The sequence below is a fragment of the Scyliorhinus torazame genome, chromosome 8, assembly GCF_047496885.1.
Source record: "Scyliorhinus torazame isolate Kashiwa2021f chromosome 8, sScyTor2.1, whole genome shotgun sequence".
NCBI lineage: Eukaryota > Metazoa > Chordata > Chondrichthyes > Carcharhiniformes > Scyliorhinidae > Scyliorhinus > Scyliorhinus torazame.
The window spans coordinates 168,520,743-168,529,414 of NC_092714.1; the positions used below are offsets into that span (position 1 = coordinate 168,520,743).

Here is an 8,672-nt window from a genome sequence, read left to right on the forward strand (position 1 = left end):
AATTATTCCCCAACCACCATGGATAGACATATGGGCGATAAGGGAATAGTGTAGATGGACTTTAGAGTGGTTTCACAGGTCAGCGCAACATCGAGGGCCGAAGGGCCTGTACTGCGCTGTAATGTTCTATGTTCTATCCCATCCTCCACCCACATACACGTTTGTTTTAATTTTTGCACTTAATATCAAAACTTTGAAAAACAATTATAAAAACCATAATAATAACCAAAACAATAGCACGAACAGAAGTATCACAAGTTGGCACCACGTCCGTGACATTACTCCCAGTTCTGTCATTTCCTACATTTTTTACATTAATGTAATATATATATATTTTTTTTTAAGTATTCTTATTGTATTTTTAACGTTTAGTGATAAAAATTATAAACAACTTTACATTTGTATTTACAACTACCACCAGAACCTTTCACTTTGTGTATGATTATGCACGTTTTGGTTGGGGGGGGGGGGGGGGGGGGCAGGAAAGCGGTTCTGCTCACCCGTTGAATTCTTGAGGAAGGTTAGGATAGTGCACCCTATAGCAAATTGCCTTCCTCCCCATTTCCCCTCTGCTATGTGCAAGCTCCCTTTCATCCCTGCCCCCACCTTCTATACTCTCCCCACCCCTAAGAATTTCTTATTTGCTCTCCCCCCTCTCCATTTAGTTGGTGATTGTGAACAGATCTGAAAAGAAGTTTGTGAACTTCTTCCATGTGTCGTAGAATATCCCCCTTACCGGGAGTTTTATTTTTTCCAGTTTCAGGAATTTGGCCAGGTTCGAGAGCCTTTCTGAAGTCCTGGTTGGCACTGCCGACTTCCAGCCTATCAGAAGTCTCTGCTTGGTGATCAGTGAGACGAAGGCCAGGGCGTCCACCCCCTTCCCTGTCCAGTGATCTGGATGCTCTGTCACCACGAAGACCGCTACAGAAGGGCACGGCTCCATCTCGACTCGCACAACCCTGGACATGGCCCCAAAAAAGGTCGTCCAGAACACGTGGATGTGGTTGGCACACCTGGCATCGCTCGCACTTATCCTCCACCTCTATGAAGAACGCACTCATTCGTGCCTTAGTAAGGTATGCAAAGTGCACCACCTTGAGCTGCATCAGGCTTAGCCCGGTGCAAGAGGTCAGTTGATCTGGTGCAGCGCATTGATCCATTGTCTTCCCTTATCTCCGTGCTCAGCTACTCCTCCCGTTTCCGTCTGTTTGAAATGAAATGAAAATGAAAATCGCTTATTGTCACAAGTAGGCTTCAAATGAAGTTACTGTGAAAAGCCCATAGTCGCCACATTTCCGCCGCCTGTCCAGGGAGGCTGTTACGGGAATTGAACCGTGCTGCTGGCCTGCTTTCAAAGCCAGCGGTTTAGCCCTGTGCTAAACAGCCCCTATTGCTAAACAGCCCCAGCGTCCAGTCGGGTCCTGATTTTTTTCTGAGTCGTCCCCTAACCAGTCCAGCCCTACCATTGTGTCCAGAAATGTGTGTCCGGGTCTCTGGGGGAACCTTTTTGCCTCCTTGCAGAGAAAGTCACGCAGATGTAGGTACCTGAGCTCATTCCCTATCAGGAGTTGGAGTCTTTCTGAGAGTTCCCCAGGATCATCAGTCTAACATCCACGTATATGACCTTCACTCTCAGTGTCCCTCTGACCTCCCTCATTGTTCCAGATGTGGTGCCTATCCTCCCCCATGTGAACCTAAAGTTGTTGCAGATGGGGGCCTCGATGGACATCTCGTCAAGTTTGAAATGGCACCCAAACTGGTTCCATGTCCTAAGTGTGGCCACTACCACCAGGTTCCTTGTGTGTGTGTGTGTGTGTGTGTGTGTGTGTGGGGAGTGGTGTGGCAGCCAGCGCTCAGAGAGACTTCCCCGCGCAGGAGGCCTCCTCCATTCGGACCCAGTCCGCCTCCGGTTTCCTTAGCCATCCCCTCACCAGGCTGGAGAGGTTCCATTTGTGGAGCCTCGTCCAGGTATGGGCCACTTGTATCCCCAGGTACCTGAACTTTACATGGTAGTTCTTCCAGCTCCTCCATCTCAAGGGTTCACCGGGAAGATTTTGCTCTTTCCCAGGTTTAATTTGTAACCGGAGAACCCTAAGGAATCCTGTTATCTTTCCCATTCTGGCTAGGGGGTCCGACACATTGAGAATCCGGTCATCCACATAGAGCGAGACTCTATGCTCTCTGCCCCCTCTCAGAATGCCCTTCCACACTCCTCCTCGATAACCAGAGTCCAAATTTAAGGCTAAACAATCAGAGACAACATGAGGAAAAGTGTGTTTCGGCAGTGAGTGGTTAGAATATGGGATATACTGCCGAGAGGCCAGTAAATCCAGAACAATAGCAACCTTTAACAGGGAATTAGATAAATACTCAACAGAGAAAATAAATACAGGGGTATGGAAAAAGAGAAGTGGATAGTTCTATGACAGATCCAGCGCAGATCAATGCGGCAAACGGCTTCCTTGATGCTGTATTAGAATTCCCTAGAATTCCTACAATGCAGGAGGCCATTCAGCCCATCGAGTCTGCACGACCCTCTGAAAGAGCACCCTACCCAACCCCACTTCCCGCCCTAGGCCCGCAACCCCACCTAACCTGCACATCTTTGGACACTAAGGGGCAATTTAACATGGCCAATACACCAAACCTGCACATTTTTGGACTGCGGGAGGAAACTGGAGCACCCGGAGGAAACCCACGCAGACACGGGGAGAAAGTGTAAACTCCACACAGTCACCCGAGGCCGGAATTGAACCTGGGTCCCTGACGCTGTGAATGTGTGTCACCCTCTTATGGTGAGTCTTTGCAACTCTCTTCCTCAAAGGGCGGTGGAAGCATAGATAGATATGCAGGTGAAAGGTGATTGGGGATAGATGGAAATGTGGGGATAAATGGAAATGTGGAGTTGAAGATACAATCAGATGAGCCATGATCTCATTAAATGACGGAGCTGGCACAAGTGGCAGAGTGGCCAATTCTTGCTCCTCGTTTGTGTGACAAATAAAAATTCCATCTCCCTTGCTTGCACGGGAAGGTGCTACGGTAGCATTGTGGAAGGGCAGCACGGTAGCATTGTGGTTAGCACAATTGCTTCACAGCTCCAGGGTCCCAGGTTCGATTCCCGGCTTGGGTCACTGTCTGTGTGGAGTCTGAACGTTCTCCCAGTGTGCGCGTGGGTTTCCTCCGGGTGCTCCGGTTTCCTCCCACAGTCCAAAGATGTGCGGGTTAGGTGGATTGGCCATGCTAAATTGCCCATAGTGTCCACAATTGCCCTTAGTGTTGGGTGGGGTTACTGGGTAATGGGGATAGGTGGGGTTACCGGGTTATGGGGATAGGGTGGAGGTGTGGGCTTGGGTAGGGTGCTCTTTCTAAGAGCCAGTGCAGACTCGATGGGCCGAATGGCCTCCTTCTGCACTGTAAATTCTATGATTCTATGGGAAGGGGGACGAGGGGGGTGCATAGAGTCTGTTCCACCATTCAATTAGATCATGACTGAACTGATATAATACTCAACTCCACTTTCCCACTTATCCCCATAACCCTGATTCCCTTACTGATTGAAAATCTGTCAATCTCAGCCTTGAACTTACTTAACGACTCAGACTTTACAGTAAAGAATTCCACAGATCCATCTACCCTGTCAAGCCCCCTCAGAATCCTATATGCCTCAATAAGGTCGCCTCTCATTCTCCTAAACTCCAATGAGTAAAGGCACAACCTATTTAACCTCTCCTCATAAGAGAATCCCTCCATACCTGGGATCAGCCTAGTGAACCCTCTCTGGATTACCTCCAATGCCACTACATCTTTCTTTAGAGTACCCAGTTCATTTTTTCCAATTATGGGGCAATTTAGCGTGGCCAATCCACCTACCCGGCACATCTTTAGGTTGTGGGGGCGAGACCCACGCAAACATGGGGAGAATGTGCAAACTCCACACGGACAGTGACCCAGAGGCGGGATCGAACCTGGGACCTCGGCGCTGTGAGGCAGCAGTGCTAATCCACTGCGCCACCATGCTGCCTTATCTTCCCTTAGATAAGGGGACCAAAACAGTTCACAATATTCCAGGTGCAGTCTAACTACTGCCTTCATGGGTCAGCACAGTGGTTAGCATTGCTGCCTCCCAGCGCCAGGGACCCGGATTCAATACCGGTCTTGGTTAACTGGGTGGAGTTTGCACATCCTCCCACTGTCTGCATATATTTCCTCCGGGTGCTCCAGTTTCCTCCCGTAGTCCAAGGATGAGCTGGTTAGGTGAGGGTTGCGGGGGAGTAGGTCTAGGTAGATTGCTCTTGCAGAGGGTTGGCGCAGACTTGATGAGCCAAAAGGCCTCCTGCACAGTAGGGATTCTATGATTCACGACCCTCAAGAGAAAAAAAATTCTCATCTCTAAATGGGCAATTCCTTATTTTTAAACAGTGACTCCCTAGTTCCTGATTCTCTCAGAAGTGGAAACACTCTCTCCACATCCATCCTGTAAATACCCTTCAGAATCATATATATTTTAATCCTTTTACATCTTGCGTTCTCACTATCCAAGGCTCCAGATACCCCTTCCAGCTGAAACAACAATTTTCTTGTACTTCTTTCAATTTAGTGTACTATATTCGCTGCTCACAGTGCCATCTCCTCTACAAACGCAGATTGGCTGACTGTCGAGTTGTGGGGTGAGACCCACTCAGACAGGGGGAGAATGTGCAGACTCCGCATGGACAGTGACGCGGGGTCAGGATCGAACCCGTGAGGCAGCAGTGCTAACCACCTGGCCACCGTGCTGCCCTGGAAACATGGAGTTGATGCGTCTCATGACCAACCTCTGAAAGCACTTCATAATGGTAGATTTCAAGGTGGACAGTAATCGTTGAGGGACGTTTCCTGGTTCTTCTATGGCACCGGTATAATAGTGGTCTTCTTGAATCTGGTGGGAACCTCGGAACGGAGTAGTGAGAGGTTGAAGATGACTCCGAAGGGCAGCACAGTGACGCAGTGGTAGCACTGCAGCCTCACGGTGCCGAGGTCCCAGGTTCGATCCCAACTCTGGGTCACTGTCTGTGTGGAGTTTGCACATTCTCCCCGTGTTTGCGTGGGTTTCGCCCCCACAACCCAAAAAGATGTGCAGGGTAGGTGGATAGGCCATGCGAAATTGCCCCTTAATTGGAAAAAATGAATTGGGTACTCTAAATTTATTTTTTAAAAAGATGCCTCCAAACACACCCTCCAGCAGGGTCAGAGTGCACGATCAGGGACCCCGTCAGGACCTGTTGTTTTCCGTGGGTTCACTTTCAAGAAGGCCAATCTGACTTCTGGGGCTGTGATGGTAGGCATGGGTATGTCCGAGGCTGTTGGGGCAGTTGACAGCAGTTTGTTGGCTTCCTGCTGGAAATGAGCATAGAATGCATTGAGTTCATCGTGGAGGGCCGCGCTGCTGCCGGAGATTCTACTCAGCTTTGCTTTGTAGCCCGTTATGTCGTTTAAGCCTTGCCACAACCGACAAGAGTCCGTGTCGTTAGTCTGTGACTCTAGCTTAGTCTGGCATTGTCTCTTGGCGTCCCTGATGGCTTTGCGGAGGTCCTACCTAGATTTCTTGTATAGGTCAGGGTCGCCTGTCTTGAACGCCTTAGGCCTGGACTTCAGTAGAGAGTGGATCACCCGGTTAAACCACGGTTTCCAATTGGGGAGCACAAATTCTACCTTCTTTGACGAGATCACAGCTGCCCAGATTGTGACTTTAGCTCCACTTTCCTGTCCGTCCTCATTACCCTAGACTATAATCTGTCTCACTCAGCCTCTGCCCATCTGATCTGATATCTTCTTGCATGGTTGAGCTGCTTAGGTCATTTTACTACGTGATTACTAAAAAAAAAAAATTACCCGAAGACAAACGCACAGCAATGCAACTGCTCCCTCGCTGCCAACCTGGAATGTGGCTTCAGACTCACAATCTGCTAGTTCCTAGGCCAGGATGTTACACTGAGCTACAGCTGGACTGACCAGGGCATGCACACACTACTAAGACACACAAAAAAAAAATATGTTTCACTGGGGGTCACCAGAAGCAGGGCGCATTCAATTTACATTTGAAACATTGAATCTTTTACAGATGGAGATAAAAGCTAAAGACTGTGGATGCCAGAAATCTGAAATGTAAACAAAAGAATGTTGAATAGACTGAGCAAGTCAGGCAGCATCTGTGGAGAGAGAGACAGAGTTAATGTCAAATCTGTGACCAGCTGGGTTCTGATGACAGGACATAGAGCTGAAACATTAATTCTGGATCTCTCTCCACAGATACTGATTCCTAAGTACTTCCAGCATTTTCTGTTCTTCTTACAGCGAGGGTACGGTATAGATTGTCACTCTGTGGCGAGAAGAGGGAGTGGCTGTGAGCCATAATGACAACCTTTCAGACATTGTGTATTTATCGTTTGTCCTATGATTTACATGTATAAAACAGTCTTTCTGGACTGTACGCAGAACAATACTTTTCACTGTACCTTGGTACACGTGACAATAAACCAAATCCAATCCAAGCTGTGATGGGTGAATAAAAAAAACGATGACTTGCATTTCCTTAGCACCTTTAATATAGGAAAATATTTCAAGTGCTTCATAGTACATTTAGAAGCAAAATGACACAGACTTTCTAAGGAGACATTAGAAGAGGGATTAAATGCTTGGTCAAGGGGTAGGTTTTATGAGCATCTTAAAAGGAGCAGAGCAGAGAGATTTAGGGAAGGAATTCCAGAGCTAAGGGCTAACGAAATCCCTACAGTGAAGGATACCAGAATCAAACCTGGGTCCCTGGCACTTTGAAGCAGCAGTGCTAACCACTGTCTCCAATTGTGGAGCAATGAAATCCTTATCTAGATAATGCTGTGTTTGCCTTCAATATGATTATTTTTGCTGCAGTGAGTTGATGCCATGAATCAGAAGTAAACAGGCACGTGTCCGAATGACCATCCTCGCACTGGGCTCCTCACTGCACGAATCCAACTCTTCAAACACCACAGTGCTGTCTGCCAATGACACTGTCACAGTACCCAATATCAACAGACACAAGCATCACCCCAATGGGGTGATAAGACAACCAGTGCTCAGATAAAGACCCCGAATCGCAACACAGACCGATCATTCCCCCCCCCCCCCCCCCCAGGCCCATCATTCCATCCCGACCCATCATTTCATATCCTCCTCCTCCTCCCCCCCCCCCCGTCTCATCATATCATATCCTACCCCCGACCCATCATTTCATATCCTCCCCGCCGACCCATCATTTCATCCTCCTCCCCCTCCCGACCCATCATATCATATCATACCCCCACCCCCCCCCCGACTCATCATATACCTTCCACACCCCTCCCCATATCATATCCTACCCCCCCCCCCCCCGGAACAATATATCATTCCTACCTGACCCATATTATCCCACCCCCGACCCATTATATCCTCTCCACACCCCGACCCATCATATCATGTCCTCTCTCTACCCCCCCCCCCCCAAAAATCCATCCATCATATCCTCCCCCCATCATATCCTCCTCCCCCCCCCTTCCGACCCATCCCATCCTCTCCCCCGACCAATCATATCCTCCCCCGACCCATCGTAACCACCGCCCCCCTCCCCTCCCCTTGCCCCGACCCATCATATCCTCGGCCCCCCGCCCCCGCTCTCCTGCCCAGGGTAGAGCTGAGCTCTGCAGGGGATGCTGACCGGAAACGAGCCCAGGCGAGCACCGCTCCTCACCGTGCCGGCTTGCTCAGGCTCCGGGACACCTCCGGCCGGGCTACCGCCTTCTCCACTCGCTCCCATGGTAACCGGACCTTCAAACGCCACTGCCGGACTCTTGGCGCTCACCGGAAGTCACTTCCGGGGCAAAGCTGCAAAGGCTTCTCCCGAACACCGGAAAGATCAATTCGCCATGTTTGTGAGGGGCATCCTATCCACTACCCAGAGTGAGAACGAGCCCGCTAAAGCAGAGCGAGACTGTATCCGCCATGTTGAAGCAGGGCGGTGGTGGGTTCGCCATGTTGAAGCGGGGCGAGGCTGTGACCTTTTGCTGCCTACAGTGAGTGTGGCTGCCATCTTCGTGCGGGGCATGGATCTGGACGCCCAGGGATTTGGCTGGGAATGACAGATGTTACTGACCAAACAAAGAAGGCATTGCAAGGCGCGATCTCTCTCACCCGGTTTTTAACTTAAAGGAAAGGTCCCTCACACTCCCTATTCTCCTGATGGCCGAGAAACGCAACCGATTCGTGGAGTTGGCCCACGGTCTCCATCGATGCCGCCCTCTGGAGTTCAGACCCAGGAATCCCGGTTCGTCAGCTCCTTCAGCCTCGGGTTTCTGACGAGTAACCACAGTGGCTCCATAGCTCAGGGGTTAGAGCACTGGTCTTGTAAACCAGGGGTCGCGAGTTCAAATCTCGCTGGGGCCTACACTGGAATTTTATCATCAAAAATCTGTTTTATTTCTCTGAAAGGGGCGGCATGTGAGCAGAAGAGAAATGGAAAGATATTAAAGCCATATAGAGAAATAAACAGGAAATGGCGGAAGTTTCTCTGCTCCCAGGTGGATATCCAGTACTGACCCAAAAGGCCTCTATCTGCACAGAACAGTTCTGTGATTCTATATGCAGGTGCTGCAGATGTGAGAGCACTGACCTGGTAA

General features: G+C 49.6%; 1 non-coding gene across 1 annotated transcript; it reads left to right on the forward strand.

Moving 5' to 3' along the window:
- Nucleotides 1-8,366: 8,366 nt before the first annotated feature.
- On the forward strand, nt 8,367-8,439 carry trnat-ugu (transfer RNA threonine (anticodon UGU)). Its single transcript has one exon. It is a non-coding gene; the product is annotated as a tRNA-Thr (tRNA).
- Nucleotides 8,440-8,672: the final 233 nt, after the last annotated feature.